Genomic DNA, 18544 nt, shown 5'->3' on the forward strand with positions numbered 1-18544 from the left:
CTATATGCCAGCACCAATGTTCAGTTTTAGTGCCTTTCATCCCCAAACACACCCACATTCCACCCTTAATCATGCCCATTTTGTGGTAGACGCCTACCCAAAATCAATAGGCACCTACCAAGTTAGGTGCCTAACTAACAAGTAATTTTAATTTAAGCCAATTATTGAGCCAATTAAGTTTGTTATCAGTGCTGATTAAACTTATTAAAAAAATTAATTAGGTGCCTAAATCAACTAGACGCACAAATTTAGGTGCTTAATCTGGGCCACAATGAATACGCTATAGTGCTCATTTGTTAAGACTCTTTCCTACATGTGCAAAATGGGAGAGATTTGTTCAATTTTCTATACCGTTCTCCCAGGAGAGCTCAGAACGGTTTACATGAGTTTATTCAGGTCCCAGCAGGCACACAATCTATCTAATGGGGAATGGGGGGATTAAGTGACTTGCCCAGGGTCACAAGGAGCAGCATGGGTTTGTTTGAACCCACAACCCCAGGGGGCTGAGGCTGTAGCTTTAACCACTGCACCACACTCTCATTTAATAGAATGTAACTCTTATTTGGCTCCTGCTTTTCTCAATAGTAACTCAAGGTGAGTTGCATTCAAGTACACTGGAGGGTTTACGATCTAAGGTGCCTATTCTATAAGTGGGTGCACTGATGCTGTGGGGTGGGAGCCTATTCTGTAAGGGCATCTGGGTGCCCAGATTCTATTATACAATACTAACATTGCTCTAGAATTGGTGTAGCTGTGGGTACCTAGATGCAGGAAGGGCATGGATAAATGAATGTAATAACAATAATAGTAATAATCCTAATAATTCATCGTTCTTATATTCAACATGAATCACAGACTAAAAAAGCAGTATTCTGTAACTTATGTGTGTAACTTGGAGCCCCACCCATAAGTCTCCTATGTGTGATATAGTAAATGTCAGCTTTGAAATGCCAAAGCCACAAAAAGGTGGTATACAAGCTGCCTTTCAAGTTTCAAGTTCAAGTTTCAAGTTTTATTAAAACTTGATGGATTGCTTAATCTTAACACAAAGCGATGAACAAATCTAAAAAACATAATACATCACACAATACGGGGAGACAGCATCAATGACATAAGCCAATTACTAGATAAAAACAGACCCGAAAGGGAAGTGGGGGAAGAAATACAATATATGATAGTAAGTGAGACGAATATGGAGAAAACAGCCTAAATAATAGCCACCACATTATTTCACAATCACGCCAAAGTCCCTCTCCCAGTCATTGTAAATCAACTTCTCACCCCCTAACATTTACAGCACTTTGGATTTTCATTCCCCATGTGCATCACTCTGCACTTCTTCACATTAACTTTTTAACTGCTAAACCTTAGACCATTCTAGCTTTTGCAGATCTCATGTTTTCTGTTCCCTCCGGGGTGTTCACTCGGCTGCTATTCTTCGTGTCATCTGTAAAGAGACACACTTTTCCTTTTAATCCTTCAGAAATGTCACGCACAAATATATTGAAAAAATACGGGCCCCAGTATGTGCCCCCTCCCCCAAAGCATTTCCATGTGCCCATAAAGAAGAGTACTTAGGGTGCTAAACATGTGTAAGCGGTGGCGAAGTAAGGGGGAGCATACCACCCCAGGCGCCATCTTGGTGGGGGCACCAGTACCTCTCCGCACTCCCACGCCATGCTCGTTCCCTCTTTAAATGTTCGCTAGCACAAGGAACTATTCTGGACTGCTGTTCGCGCCGGCCCGGCTCCCTCTGAAATCACTTCCTGGCCACGGGGCCAGGAAGTGACATCAAAGGGAAAGCTAATGCCGGCGTGAGCAGCAGGCCAGAGAACCTGTTTGCACTGGCGAAAGGAGGGCATGGGCCCTGGAACCTTGCATGTTCTTGTAAGTATAGTAAAAGGCAATATATCTGCTGGGAAATCAAAATCAGATTGCAGATTCTCTAAGTTGGCAGCTGGGTCCCCATGAATTTTCTCTTGACCCACAAGTGACACAACTTCTCTTTGATTATTGGGGCACTCCAGAAATAGACTTATTTACTTCTATAGAAAATGCAAAGTACTCATTATGACAGGGGTTGCCATACAGCAGATTACAAATAACTGGAAAAATTGGGAGAGGCTGAATTATAGCTTTTGGTGGAACTCTTTGTGTCACATATTCAAAATGGAAAGGATAATTGCCATGCAGCAGGGAAATTTCAGGTTATTTGGGAGCCTTTAACAAAATACTGTAAAGATTGAAATTACTGCATAGAATAAATATAAATATATATATATATATATATATATATATATATATATATATATATATATATTTTAATTCTTTATTCATTTTTAAATTTACAATAAGTGTAACAATATATCCAAACAAATTAACAATAAATATAATACTTAATAATCATCAATGATACAAATAATATGCTCTTATCTCCTACCCTTTTGTTCATACACGTCCAGGGGAGGTGGGGGGGGAATATGTTATGATTTCTTTTGCTTATGAATAACTGTTGGGTATAAGGGAGGGGGGTTATTTGATGCGAGTTAGAATTTGAAGATTTATTAAGTGATGTTAAAGTATAAATGATTGTATTATTTGTTACATTTATTGTGAGCTTTAAAAATGAATAAAGATTAATTTAAAAAAAAGAAAATGCAAAGTATATTCTTTTCTGTTCTTCTCGAGGAGAGGATGGATGGGGGGTGATATGATACAGATGTTTAAATACTTGAAAGGTATTAATATAGAACCAAATCTTTTTCAGAGAAGGGAAAATGATAAATCTAGAAGGCATATATTGAGTTTGCGGGGTGCTAGACTTAGGGATAATGTTAGGAAATCCTTTTACACAGAGAAGGTGGTTGATGCCGGGAATACCTTCCCGAGAGAGATGGTGAAGAGGAAAACATTGACAGAATTTAAAAAAGTGTGGGATGAACACAATGGATCTCTTATCAGAAAATGAATGTTATTAACTGAAGAACAAGAGCCGGTACTAGGCATATTTGCATGATCTGTGCCCTGTATATGGTAATATGGTTTAGGATGGGCTGGGGAGGGCTTCAATGGGAACTCCAGTAATTTAGAGCATGAGAAAGGTGCTGGGCGGACTTTTACGGCCTAAATCCTGCAAATGATGTGAAGGTTTGGATGGGCCGGAGTGAGCTTCAATGGCAATTCCAGTAGTTGGGACCCAAAATATCGAGCTAACCACTACCGGTATTATGGATGTCAGCTTGGAACCTTGTCGCTAACCTTTATTATGTTTGTAACCCGTTCTGCGCTCTTTTGGGAGAACAGGCTAGAAAAATCGAACAAACTAAACTAAAACTTGAATTTATAGACCGTGTCATCTCTATAAAAATAAAGCTCGACTCGGTTTACAGTAAATAAAAATAGAAAAGAAACAGTAAGCTGAAGACTACAATTTGGAGAATAGCCAAGTTTTTAAACATTTACGAACACATAAATAAATAAATAAATAAATAAATAAAAACAGGCAGGCCCAGTTTGGGCATGCAATAGTTCTCACTACTTTCTTTTTCAAGACACAAAGATTTGTATTCACACGGGTTACTTAATCTCAGCATGCATTTTACTCTTTCTCTTTGTTCCTCCTCTGGTAAACACACTTTCATTCCCAGGTGTCAGCAGTTTCCTTCTTTATTCAAAGCCTAATGCTACAGAGGCAGTCACAAAACAACACATAAGCAGAAACAAAAGCCTAGGAGCATGTCCTGTGTGTTTCTGGCTATTGCTGTGATAAAATTTGACATTAAAAAATTACAAAATTCAAAAACCCATGAAATATAGGCGTGTGGGAGCCACGCATATTTTGTGCTACATTGACGGTATTATGGATGGAGGTTCTTATCCTCACACTTTCCATGTTGACCTGATGAGAAGATATATAATGAGACCCAACGATGATGATGACAGCGTTGCTTTTCCCAACGCATGCACACATTTAAACCTCTTTTTGTGGCATATTCTGGGCATGTGCCGATCGCTATCACCAGCAACTCAACACATATATTTAGCGAACCTTCACAAACCTCATTTGCATGTGTGGGTTTTTGAGAATCACTTGTCTTTTTGAAATCGTTACAATAATGGCCGTGGTAGCAGCCCGTCGGATTTTACTGAGAACATTAGAGAATCTTCCTGAGTCCCATCTGTGTTCATGGCAGCAGTTCCTACCTTGTGAACTGGGTACAGTAGTTTGGCTCCTTCTTTTCCCCCAAACTAAACCTTGTCTGCCCAGTACCTCAGTAGACATTTCCATGAACTTGGCTCATCCTTTGGCTATTATCTGTGCTCAGTCCCTGATATGGCTTGTGCATTAATAATTTCAGGCTTCATAGGATGGCTTCCAGTCATAGTGTCTTGGCACCCAGGTTGAATGGATCAACCCCGGTCTTTATTGATTTGGGGGGCATTAAGTCTTCTGGTTTCAGGCCTACCCAAAGCCTTGCAACAACAATCCACTAGAACCAGAGACTTCCATAAAAAGAATATGGACTGAGACAGAGGGGTCTTGAATATCAGTAAGAGTTTTTCTTTCAATGTCCTGACCTGTTTGACCTAAGTTCCAGATGCCAGAAACCATGGCAAGGAATGGAAAATACAATTGATCAGGTTTTTATAATCAAACAAACTTTACCTATATAGGAAAGATTTAATTATATAAGCCTGACCAATATTATTTTATAATTAATATTTTTCAGTCTAGGTTGGTAATAAAGTTACATTCCCTGTTATTCAGATTTATAAGAAAAGAGATTAGACAAAGAGTGAAGCCTGCTAGATGCAGAGAACCCAACCACATGGGAAGTATTTGAGGCTAAGGAGCATCTAACTCCAGGCGCAAAGCCTGAGTCAGAAAGCAAATTTGGCCTTGCAAAAGAAAGATCACCCACAAATCTTCTTCCAAGGTCCCCTTATTTGTTCCTCTGTTTGATGAGTCACTCATGGGGGAGCACCAATCTTCTAATAATGATCTTCTTAGTCTTATACCAATTCACATTTCATTCCATGCTTTTGTAAGTCCATTAAGTTATAAACTTAATCACGTTTAACACATCAGTCCATGTTTTGCCACAAGGGCGTCTTCAGGAGCTCTACTGGTTGCGGCTCCACTCCTGTTTTTTCATCATACCAATGTCTCACCAAGCAACTAAAACAGTTGAGCTTTCTTAATCACGGTTGCTCAACAGGACATCGGAATAAATTCATTTCCATGTGTTAATGCTATTCCCAGTTTCTAAAATTGTAGTACTGCCATGATATGTGAGCAATGTATTGTGCGTAATGTAGTTTCATACATACTGCAACCACCCCTGATTATCTGTATAAGCCTTGCTACTAGTGATCTTTTCTCTTGTAAAGACCTCCTCCTTTTCTCTCTGTTTCTCATCTGAGCTTGATTCCTTTGTCTTCCTGCTGTTATTTCCTGTTTACTTCTACTGTCTTTGCTGTCAGCAAGGATATGACCTCCTCTGTAACCTGGTGTCAGGTTCTGTCCTCTATTGGTCCCTTCACCTCACACCCCTAGCCTTGTTGGTATTCCTTTTGAACCTGAGTGAGCTCAGGTATGCTTCATCTTGCCTCTGAAGCGCATGTGCTTCTCTACCTACCCCCTTGGAATAAAATTAGTATTTTTACCATATATATAAACATAGGCCTCCTTTTACTAAGCTGCATTAGGGCATTAATGCGTGGAATAGCGCACGCTACAAATGCGCATTAGATGCTAACAACAGCATTGAGTTGGTGTTAGTTCTAGTGGAAATTTGAGTGACATTCCTTTACACAGCACCCTCGAGCAGGACTGTATTTAGTCTTTGAGTCACGTTTCTTTGCCTTAGGACTTTCAGGGTCCCCTGAGGAAGACAAGGTAGTCGAAACATGAACCATGTTGGGTAAATAGATCTTATATACATATTTATGAAAGTCATGCAAACAGATCTCATGCAGAGCCATTAGGAAAATCCTGAAAATCTGACTGGATTGCAGTTGGACACTTCTGCTCTAAACTCTTGATGATCATCAGAGGCCCCTGGTCTTGTGAGGTGCTAACAGAACAGGAGCTCAGAAAGACCAGATGTCATCCAGTAGAGGGATACAGACCCAAAAGCTTCATCACTGGCCCAAAATTCCAGGAACAACAGGAACTCTCGCACACGCTACATACCATGATCAAAGACTAAGACAACTTACGTCAGCAAGGAATCCCCATTTCTCCCAAACACGACAATAAAACGAGTCACCCAGTAGGGCAATGAATTTGGTGCACAGTAAGGAAATGAATTTGGTGTCCTCCTCACCTGTTATTCTTGAGGCTGCTTAGCACACACAACACTTAGGTAGTTCCACAGCTCCCGCACGAACTAGCTACCCTTTTGTATGAGGAAATTGAGGCATGGACGACATGCGCACATTGAGCCACAGCTCGCACCAGAGCACCCGGGTAGAAGAGGCACTCACGCCGGTGCGACCAGGTGGCTGAGGCGGGCCGGAAGGAGAAGATGTGCACGATGAGCTCACGTCTCCGCACAGAGCCATGGCCACCTTCGCACAAAAGGTTCCACGACGTAGAGATCAGCAGCTCACCCTGATCCGCCAACAGATTACCAGGTGCCTGCGACAAAATCATCAATGAAAAGACTGCCGGAGGGGGATGAGGCTCCTCTGCTGAGTCTGTCCTGGTAGGAACCTACCACCTTGCCACGTGGAGAGGGGAGTGCGCAAGCCCCCACAGAGCCAGTGCAAATTTTGGGGGAGGCCATGGCCCCTGTGCCCCCACTCCCCGTTCCAACGCCTATGACTCTATGGTAGGGCCGCAACTTGAATACTGTGTGCAGTTATGGTCGCCGTATCTCAAAAAAGATGTAGCGAAATTAGAAAAGTTACATAGAAAGGTGACAAAAATGATTAAAGGTTTGAGATGACTTCCCTATGAGGAAAGGCTAAATTGGCAAAAGCTCTTCAGCTTGAAAAAGAGACGACTCAGGGGTGACATGATAGAGGTCTATAAAATACTGACTGGAGTGAAAAGGGTAGATGTAAAACACTTGTTCACTCTTTCCAAAAATACTAGAACTATGGGCTATGTGATGAAGCTACTAAGTAGTAGATTTAAAACAAGCTGGAGAAAATATTTGTTCACACAATGTGTAATTAAACTCTGGAATTTGTTGCCGGAGAATGTGGTGAAATCAGTTAGCTTAGCGGGGGTTTAAAAGAAGCTTAGATAATTTCCTAAAAGAGAAGTTCATCGGCCATTAATGAGATGATTTGGGGAAATCCACTGCTTATTCCTAGGATAAGCTGCATAAAATCTGTTTTACTACTTGGGATCTAGCTAGGTACTTGGGACATGGGTTGGTCACTGCTGGAAACAGGATATTGGGCTTGATGGACCTTCGGTCTGTGCCAGTATGGCAATTCTTAAGAGGCATGCAAGAACGTGACGTTTGAAAACATGCCAAATGGTAGATAAATAACCTCTTTTAGAACACTCAATGGGAAAAATTTATATTTGGCTGTTACTTACCTCTTGGAAGACAAAACAGCCAGTTAAAAATCAAATCTATAGTTCTCATCTCAATATAAAAGCACAGTATAGTAATGCCAAATAGAATCTACACTTGTGGAATTTTCCCACACATCCAACAGAAGAGACCATTTATTATTTCTCTGCTATGCATTTATGACATCATGTCTTTTCCCTAAGGCAGTGATACATTGCTGTGGAAGTTAAAATTCTTTTAGGACTGAAATATTAGATCATTACTGCTCTTCTGCTTAAAACCTTTCTCAGGTAAGTCTTGTTAAATGCAGTGGCACTTTTAAGTCTATTTAGAGCAGTACAACATGATCAAAAATCATGTTGTACTGCTCTAAATAGATTTTGGCTCTCCCTATTTCCAGTTGTAGCAAAAGGTGATTTACATTCAGGTACAGTAGGTACTTCCCTATGCCTAGAGAGTTCACAGTCTAAGTTTGTACCTTAGGCATTGGTAGGGTTACCAGACGTCCGGATTTACCCAACCATGTCCTCTTTTTTAGAGCTCTAAATAAGACTTTAGTTTCCACCTAGATTATGTCCAGAGATTACCAACACTATGTTCCTCAGAAAGCTACACCGAGTATATTTGATTCTTGATTACTTAGTGTGGTAGCCATCCTCATGGGAAGGTTCACACGTGGATCTTTTTATATTAGTATATATTAATTTGTAACAAAGTGCCGGTGCTTGATAATAATAAATAGATCAATCATCGTAGCTTAATAGTGTACATATTAGATTGCCACTTAACTTAGAACTGTTACAAATTAATATATACTAATATAAAAAGATCTAAGTGTGAACCTTCACCGTATATCGGTTCCCATGAGGATGGCTAACACACTAAGTAATCAAGAATCAAATATACTCGGTGTGGCTTTCTGGGGAACATGGTGTTGGTAATCTCTGGACATAATCTAGGTGGAAACTAAAGTCTTATTTAGAGATTTATTCAAGACTTGTGCACATTGATTACTGTGAGAGCTCTTTTTTAGAGGACATGTCCGGGCGTTCGGATGGCTTTTCAAAACCCGGCATTTTGTCCGAGTTTTGAAAAGCTTCCAGCTCAGGACCGCATCGGTAGGGCATCTGCGGTAATGTCACATGCATGTGCATATGCGCGCATGTGTGTGACATCCTTGTGTCACACCTGAATATGCACAGATGCTCTCCCGACGCTTCTCCATGCATGAGAACAGGTTGAGGGGCGGGGCTGGGGTGGAATGGGGTGTGACTTGGGTGGGATGGGACGTGGATGGGGCGGGGCTATGGGTCCTGATTTTACAGTAGTAAAATATGGTAATCCTAGGCATTGGAGGGTTAAGTAACTTTTCCAAGACGTCAGAGAGAAGGCTTCCGATGCAGCTACGGATCGCACAAGGTGTTGACACCCGCGGCTTTGAATGGAAACCGGCTGTAACAAGGAACCGGCTAGAAATGTTGCTGCTGCACAGGGAAGGTGGGAAGAGAAATGCTACTGCTGCACAGGGAAGGGAAGTGAAGTGAAGGGGGGGAGAAAAATGCTGCTGCTGCACAGGGAAGTGAAGTGAAGGGGGAGGAAAAGAAATGCTGCTGCTGCTGCACAGGGAAGGGGGGAAGAGAAATGCTGCTGCTGCACCCAATTGGGGAGAGAGAGGGAAGGAGGGAGAAGGAAGACAAAGGAGAGGAACAAGAGATGCGAAGTCCATGGGAGGGAGGGAAAAGAAATAAGGAAAGGAGATAGCAGACCATAGAGTGGGAGAGAGAGATGCCAAGGCATGGGGGGAGGGAAGGAGACAGATTCTAGACCAGGGGAAAGGAAGGAGGGAGGGAGAGAAAGGAAAAAGAGGTGATGCCAGATAATGGAGGGGGAAGGAGAGTTGGAAGGAAAGGAGAGAAATGCCAGGGCATAGGGGGAGGGAAGGGAAACTAAGGAGACAAATGCCAGACAGGAGGGAGAGGAGATGCCAGAGCATGGAGGGAGAGAGGTGCCAGGGCATAGTGGGAGGGAAGGGAATAGAGATGCCAGACCATGTTGTGGAGATGGAAGGAAGGAAAGGAGAAGAGAGAGATGCCAAAGCATAGGGGAGGGGGTGGAGACAGAAAATGGAGAGGGGGTGAAACTGAAATGAATCAAAGGAGAGAAGGGGCACAGGATATACAGTTTATTGAAGGGACATAGAAATAGGGAAGATGTCATATTAAAGAGGGAGAGGGTGGACAGTGGATAGAAGGGACAGAGAGGGTGGGCAGTAGATGGAAGGTGTAGAAAGAGAGCAGAAACTGGGTGGAAAGGGCAAATAGAGGGCAGATGTTGCATGGAAGGGAGAGAGGACAAATGCTGTATAGAAAGAAGAGAGCAAAGAGAAGATGATTAAAGCAGAAATGACAAAAGGTAGAAATATTTTTTTGTTGCTTTACTTAGAATCAAATCATATTGTAAATGTATTGATTAAAGTTTATAAATAGGAAATGAAAATAAGGCAATCTTTTTTTGGACTAAACCCCTTTCCTCAGGACAGGACAGGATACCATAACAGCAGTATACTGTACTGTTCTGAAGAAAGATTGTCCTCTGAAAGCTAATTGAAAAATGGATTAATGCATTAAAATGGTATTTTCTTATTTCTCATAATTTGTTTTATTTCTATTTGTTAATTTGTAAAGTAGTGATTGTTATGTAGCAGTATTAGAGGACATGTGTCACTGTTTCTGTGGTGTTGCATTGTATGCAGAGTATGGTTTCTTGGCGGTTCAGTTTCACTTTTGTCTACGTATTTCTATTTTTAGTTTGTGATTATTCCATATTGGGCGAGGGTGTATCTGTTCTATGTGTATGAAAAGGACTTGGTTTTCTGATGGCATTGACTGTACAGGATCAACTGACTGTGCAGGATCTGGCTTGTTTAGTTTTGCAATGTGTGTGTTGGTGTTCTAGTGCTTACTGCAGTGTTTAAGATGCTGCCTTTTCCTAGGTATATTCTTGTGCGATATGTGGATTGTTGCTAAAAACCATATTTTTCATATAGATGAGGGGGCTGTCAAAAAAATAATGGGCCCCAGGTGTCACATATGCTTGGTACGCCACTGCAAGGAACCACAATAGAATTTGAACCATGTTCCCCTAGTTTTTAGCCAGTTGCTCTAACCATTAAGCTACAGCCAGGTCAGGAAATGTATAATTCTGGTACTATTTTAGAACAGGATATGCTGACATAGAGCCTTATCTGTAAAATACTTTCAGGAGTACATGAATGTGTGTCTGCATGGGCAGTGGGAACAGCCATTTTATAAAGATGCACACTGAAAAAACTGAATGGTAGAACACAGCCTACATGAGTAAGTTACACATGCAAAGTGCTGCTCCACAGCTTACATATGCCTGCCATTTTGCAAACCTACATGCCACTAATTAAAAACAGAGGCAGCAATCCTCATTTACTTTCATTTTGGAGGAGGAAACAAGCAACTAGGGATAGAAGGACTCTCACATGACGAAAGGCTAAAGAGGTCAGGACTCTTCAGCTTGAAGAAGAGTCAGCTGAGGAGAGATATACCGGTAATAGAGGTCTGTGTGGAGTGAAACAGGTAAACACAGATCAATTGTTTACTCTTTTTAAAAGTTGCATAGTAGCACATTTAAAACATAAGAATTGTCATACTGGGAAGTTTTTTTTCAGTCAACATACTGTATAGTTAACCTCTGGAACTCATTGTTGGACAAGTGGCAAAAGTAGTTAATGTAGTCAGGTTTCAAAAAAGTTTGGGCAAATTCCTGGAGGAAAAGTCTATAAACTATTTTTAAGGTAGACCCAGATCGAAGCTGCTGCTTATTCCTGAAGTAAGTAGCATAAAATCTTGTGCTTTGGGGGGGAGACTCTGCCAGGTACTTGCAAACTGGACTAGCACTGTTAGATGGGCCTTTGGTCTGACCCAGTGACTCTTATATTTTTATGTAAGTCTTTAATCTCTCCTGGAAAGGACTGGCCCAAACAAGCAATTTTTAAAAACATATATATGGTGCAACTATAAATCCTGACATTGAAGTATCAAGACATAAATGTGTATTTCCTTTCTGATATGGGGAATACACATGCAGAGTCTGTTTCCACCCAAGCCCTGCCCAAACCATACTCCCTTGCAATCTACATGTTGCCCACATTTAGTTAGGTAGATGCCATCGACTCGTGTTCAAATCCTAGTGATTTGATGAATTACAGATTTAAAAAGAAACCGGTTTGTGCTAGTTCGGTAAAGTCCTCCAGCGTCATCCCTATGGTTGTTTTCAACTTATAAATATTGGCTTACTCTATTTCTAAATCCATGCTTTACATTTGCATTCAATATGCTGTGCACTTGTAACTACCAATATTTGCACATATAACTACCAATATTTGCATGATTAGGGCTTCTAAATTACAGTCCTTATTGTATACATTTGTCCATTTAACCCAATATCCTGTTTCCACAGGGGCCAATCAAGGCCACAAGTACCTGGAAAAAGCCCAAATAGTAGCAACATTCCCTGCTATCATTCTCAGGACAAGTAGTGGCTCCCCCTATCTCTGTCTCAATAGCAGACTAAGGACTTTTCCTCCAGGAACTTGTCCAAACCTTTTTTAAAACCAGCTACATTAACTGCTGTTACCACATCCTCTGGCAACACGTTCCGGAGCTTAACTATTCTCTGAAAATCTATTTCCTCCTAGTGGTTTTAAAAGTATTTCCCTGTAACTTCAGCATGTGTCTCCTATTCTTTGTAATTTTGGGATGGAGTAAAAAATTGATTCACTTGTGCCAGTTCTACACCCCTCAGGATTTTGTAGACTTTGTATGTACAGCACAGTATATAAAGCACACTGATGCATGATGGTTCAATATACTGTATAATAGCCAAATATCAGACTTCTTCTATCTTAGAAAATAACTATTTATTTATTTACAGTATTTATTTATTCATTCAATTTTCTATACTGTTCTCTCAGGAGTATAGAACGGTTTACATTAATTTATTCAGGTACTTAAGTATTTTTCCCTCCCCACATAAAATTATCCTCTATAACCATGTAAATTTCAACCCATGTCCAGAAACTTCTAATAGTATGCTTGCAAACATCTGTGTCACACTTCATACTTTTTCTAAGTGGCTGTCCCTGTGGTAAATTAGGGTGAAGACAAATGGCCTGAATGCAGTTAGGTTTTGACAGAAGATCTGTATAGCCTTGGCTCACTCCTCAGTATGAGAAAAGCACAATAGTTCTTGTCAGGATTGGGACGGGAAAGGGAGAAATAACCTCCAAGAATGTCCGGAGAGGGAATAATATAATTCAAGTCCTGGTTTCTTTCAAATAAAACTCTACACATATGCTTGATGTTCCCAAAGATAATGATACTAGGTGGCAAGGAGATACAACAGAGCCTTCTACTGTATTTGCATCCATCCAGTTTGTTCACAGGGGTACAGTTCGTTCATGTCCTCATGTATCCCTCTGATAGTAGAATAGTCTTTAGAAGGGCATTTTTGATAGAACATCTAAGTCTGACTTTGGACGTTTCCGGAAGGACTTCCAAAAGTCGAGTAAAATAACCATTTTCAAAGATTGGGGGGTGCATGACGTAGCAGGGAAGAGTGGGGGGTACATGGTACAGCAGGGAAGAGTGAGGGGTGCAAGGCTTGGTGATGCCAGGTGCCACAGCCCCGGGAGCCACCCTCCTCACTACACCACTGCTTAGGACATCTATATTATTATGCCATTTTTGAAAATCAAAACATCCAAAACAAGCCCATTTGGATGTGGGAAGGGCCAGAATGTTAATGGACTGGGCCAAATAGACAACCCAACAGAGCAGTAGGACATCTTAGGAGGCACTGTTGTGAACTTCACATAAAGGGTGCCAGGTACACATTTCACCATAACCCTCTCATAGTATATGCTGAGCCTCCAAAACTCCCTCAAAATCTACTGTATCCACTTTATGGCTGCAGGCAGTGGAGTAAGGGGGTGCAGGGGGCCAGACAGCCCCGGGTACCATCTTCGTGGGGATGCAGGTGCCGGCGTCTCTCCTCTCTACTCCTCTGCATTCCTCTTTAATGCCCTCTTTTGCTAATGCGTAACTGCTCCGACGCTCATAGAATACATTGAGGAGAGAAAGTATGGAATCCTGTTGAATTTACTCGATTGTTAAATGTTTGTGGAACATGGCTGTGTATGAATATTTCTCTTGATCTCCTGAAGAAGCCAAGGGCGAAACGGGCCCCGTTGGGATCAGAGATTGGAAGCCCAAGTACAATGGTTATTTGAAGCTAAGTTCCATATTTATATTTTCAATAATACGATATGGTACAATATTAGTAAATTGCATAATTTGATTTATGTTTGGAGGTAGCAGCGGACATAAGAACATAAGAATTGCCGCTGCTGGGTCAGACCAGTGGTCCATCATGTCCAGCAGTCCGCTCACACGGCGGCCCACTGGTCAAAGACCGGTCAGCCAAATTTATTGGAAATGAATGAATAAGACAATGAGATTCTGAGATTTTTATTAATAATTTATACTTGCTCCACATTTTAGCAATTTGTCATCTCTTGACCATTTTGATGGAGTTTATTGTCTTTTTTTTTTTTTTTGCTGTTTCTATCATATATTCACCATCCTGCCTGTCTTCAAAGTAGTTATTTATTTTTGAAAATTTGCTTGACCACTAAAATTATGGTCCAAACATCATAATAATAACCTACATATCAAAACAAGTGAAACCAAACACTATCATAACATGCATTATGGGTATATTAAAGTCACAGCTAACAAAACAAAATTATATAACCAACCACAAACAAGGCATCTCCTTACCACAACCATTCATACCTCACTATGTAAATAGACAATACACAACAAAGAACACCTGCTAATCAAAACAGTGACATTAGGACTCCATAGTAGAGAATGACATGGTGACAAAATTCATCACCATTCCCAACCCTGAGGATAACCGCAGGAAACCATCCCGTGTCATTCTTTAGAGCAGGGGTGCCCAACGCGTCGATCGCGATCGATAGGTCGTTCGCTCAGGCGACCCCAGTCGATCGCACAGCAGGTTCCCTTCTTCCCTTCTCTTTTTTTCCCCTCCTGACTGGCCGCCTCTTAAAGAACGCTGGCCAATCAGAGTGCTGGAAGGGCGGGGTGAAGATCGGTGGGGGACGGAGCTCAGCGCATCACAAGAAATAGAAGCGCCTTTAATGATTGAGGTAAGAGCGAGGCCTAATGCTGCCCGATATACAATTTTAAAACCCCCAAAATCGGCCTCCCAATCAGTGGCGTACCGAGGTGGGGCGGTCCGCCCCGCCCCGGATGCACGGCTTGGAGGGATGCATAGCCGTCCGGGTCCTCCTGCCCTTCCTTTCCACCGGTCTGCGCACGGGGCTCGCACCCGCCGCCCAAATGGTCCTGTTGGTTATCGCGAGACTCGTGGGAGTTGACGGCACCATTCGAGCGTCGGTGCGGGACCAGGCAGGCGCAAGCCCCGAGCGCGGACCGGGGGAAAAGAAAGGCAGGATGACCCGGACCTGGCCGGCTGTGCACCCCTCCAAGCCGTGCATCCGGGCGGATCGGACCCCTTCTAAATCCATTGTACTTGTCTTTTATTCAGTTCCACTAATGAGCATTGTGACAGGCAGTTCTTATGGGGCAGTTCTTGGAAGTATTTCTTTGTTTTTCTGTGCCTAAGTATTCTATTAATTTAACTTCCTTATTCCTGTGGGGATCTCCAAAGGGGACGAATGGGAGACGGCCGGTGGCAGGTGGTACTTTAGCAATTCTTACAGGTTGCCATAGGCCTCAGGAGCTGTCTTCCCTCTGCCGTGGTCCTGCCCCTCCTCTAAGTCAGAGACAGGCTTGGAGCAGAGGGAAGACAGCTCCTGAGACCTATGGCAACCTGCAAGGATCGCTAAAGTACCAGCGATCCTCTCTGCAGACTGCTCTCTGCTGGAATTAGGTAAATGGATGTGGGGAGGGTAGGCCTTCGGGGGGGGGAGGGTGCAGTCCTTCAAGGGGTAGTGCAGGCCTTCAGGGGGGGAGTCAACCTTTGAGGGGGAATGTGCAGACCTTCAGGGGGGGGGGGTCAGGCCTTCAGGGGAGGGGGGTTGTATAATAAAAAAATATTTGAACATAAATACAAAGTACACTCGGTGTGTATATATATATATATTGTCACCTGCCGGGGTCTCGGTAAGGTTAAGAAGTCCCCCGGTAGAGGGTAGCACACTCCTGACGCGGCTCCCAAAGGGGGAGACCTCACTGGTGTCTCACTATCTTGGGCTTTGCTAAAAATAAAGCACCGTGAGTCAAGTTGAACCAAAAATAATGTGTAAAGTTTAATTAGTCACTTAACACACAAAACTATAAATCATATCAGATATTATTATAGTCCAAGTTTCCTTTCTTCCCAAACAAGGGCAAAAAGAAAGAAAAACAGAAAATAAAAAGACTTTTAACTTTCACCCAGTCCAGTGAAAGCACAGCAAGCTTTCTATCAGGTATAATTCCAGTCCAGGTTTTAGGACTTGCTCTACCTGGTCACACAGTCTCTGAAAAAACACAGCATAATTAGTCTCTTAAGAAATTATCCAGCCTTGAGCTGGAGTCCTGGGCTTACCAATCAACACAGTCCAGTTTCTTCACCAGGTATTTACATTCTTGGATATAAAGTAAACTTTAAGCAGGAACAAAAGACAAAACTGAAGCCTTACTGCAGGCTCCTATACTTCCAGCCCTGATTAGCTCACAGTCCTTTGGTTCCTCTTGAGCTTCTGCACAGCTGCAGTGTAGCAAGACAATCAAGCTGGTGCAGCACTGCTCTAAGCTTGTTTTTACAGCACAAACAATCAAAATTAGTTCTTCCAAAACTCCTCTCCACTATTATTCCTGTACAGCCTCGTACCTGCAGTGTTTAGTGGAAAGTTGCCAAGCCCACATCCATGGCTTCTTCCATAACGGTCTCCGGCATACACCCTTCATCCAGGTCCATGCTTTCTGGTGTATCCAGCTGCTCTGCTGGTTCCTGAGGCATTGAAGCCTCACACTCCATTGGCTCTGGAGTGAGGTCTGGCCTTTGCCTGGCCCGGAGGACTCTCTCCGCCAGACTCTCTTGGGCAGCCTCCTTTAATGCTCTGGAGAGCTGCTTAAAAGGCTTGGGGCCACGCCCTACACTGGGTGTTTGTGTGCCTAGCTTGTGTGTTCTTGGGCTCCCCCTCAGGTTACAGGGCAGAATACCACTGGGAGCTTGATTAAACCTCTTAGTGTGGCTGGAGGTTTTTCTGGGCCGTGGAGTAAACCTATACTCTGGGTACTACTCTAGGTTGGAAGGCTCAGGATAGGCAGCTGGGCTTTCAGGATCTTCTTCCTGATCCTTTTCAGGGAGAGTCTGGTCTCGAGTAAGAGACTGAGACCGGGATTTCACTCTGACATGACCGTCTCGGGGAGCGGAAATGTCACAATATATATATATATATATATGTTTAGCATTTTTATTGTTGGTAGATCATTTTGACTTGGTCATTTTAAAAATAGCTCGCAAGCCCAAAAAGTGTGGGCACCCCTGCTTTAGAGTCTCTCTCAACCTCAGTCCTTCTACACCAGCATTCTTCAATGCAAGGCTTGAGATCCAATGGCCGTGCCTATTCATACTCTGATTCTTCCCTCTCTAATTAAAAAAATGATAAGGGAATGATAGGGGACAGGAACAGTGATGAATTTTGTCACCGTGCCATTCTCTACTCCATAGTCATATCATGACAGATGTCAGAACATCTAGATCACCAGAACAAACAAAAATAATAATTAATTATTTTTTTTTTTAAATGGTTTACATATTTAGAAGAATATATATTTAGATCTTTAATGGGTCCTTTTACTATGCTACGGGATAAAGTAGCCTATGCACGGATCTTTCCCATATGCTAAGGCCATTTTTAATGCAGCCGTAACATGTCTGATTTTTCTATTCCTCCCATTAATATTTATGTTTATTAAAATTTGATATACCACCAAATCTTACAATAGTTCTTAGCGGTTTTACATCAATAAAATTCCAAAAACAAAATATAAAAGGAACGCCATAAAATATAGGATAGCACAGAGACCACAGCAAACAACATCATACAATGTTAACATTAGTAGTCTTCCGTCTCCTGTGCATTTAAGGAGTGCCTGAGAAGTTCTCAATAAATATGTTCTACTTGCAGAGAGTTACACCAAATGCCAACTGAAAAAAAATGTGTCTTTAATAATTTCTTAAAAGCCTTGATATTTACTTCGGTATGAATATGCCTTGGAAGATGATTCTAGCAATTAGGTGCTACATAGAAAAATGCTTTATTACGGGTGGTTTCCCACCGTGTTCTACTTACAGCCGGAAGTACCACTCCCCGCAGCCATTTTCTTTGAGTGATCTGCACGGGGCAGGAGTGTAGGAAGATCGCTCCTGCCACGAAAGCCCGTTAGACCACCAGGTAAGGTCTGGGATGGTGGGAGGGAGGCGGGGAAGATCCAGAATTAGCATTTTGTTAAAATAATAAAAAATTGCAAATAACCGAATCCGTGGATACTGAAACCGTGGATTCGGAGGGAGAAGTATACTATTATTAATTATTTCCAAAGTGATACCAGATGTACAGAGTCACGAAGAATAGCGGTGCAGCGAGGGTGAGAGGCACCCAAGGTGGTAGCGCTCCTTCCCTGATCCTGCCTGCCCTCCTCCCTTCCCTTGTACCTCTAGTTGAAGTTGTTGCTCGCGATGGTCAACAACATGCTCCTTGAAACCTTGTCAGCTCTCTGACATCACTTCCTATGCACAGCACCCGTAAGTGACATCAGCAGAAGAGCCGACGGGGTCGCAAAGAGCACATTGTTGACCACTGTGAACAATAACTTCAACTAGAGGTATAGGGGATAGGAAGGGTTGTGTGCACAAGGGGTGGCAGACAAGAGGGGTGC

Source organism: Geotrypetes seraphini, chromosome 1, assembly GCF_902459505.1.
Source record: "Geotrypetes seraphini chromosome 1, aGeoSer1.1, whole genome shotgun sequence".
Lineage (NCBI taxonomy): Eukaryota > Metazoa > Chordata > Amphibia > Gymnophiona > Dermophiidae > Geotrypetes > Geotrypetes seraphini.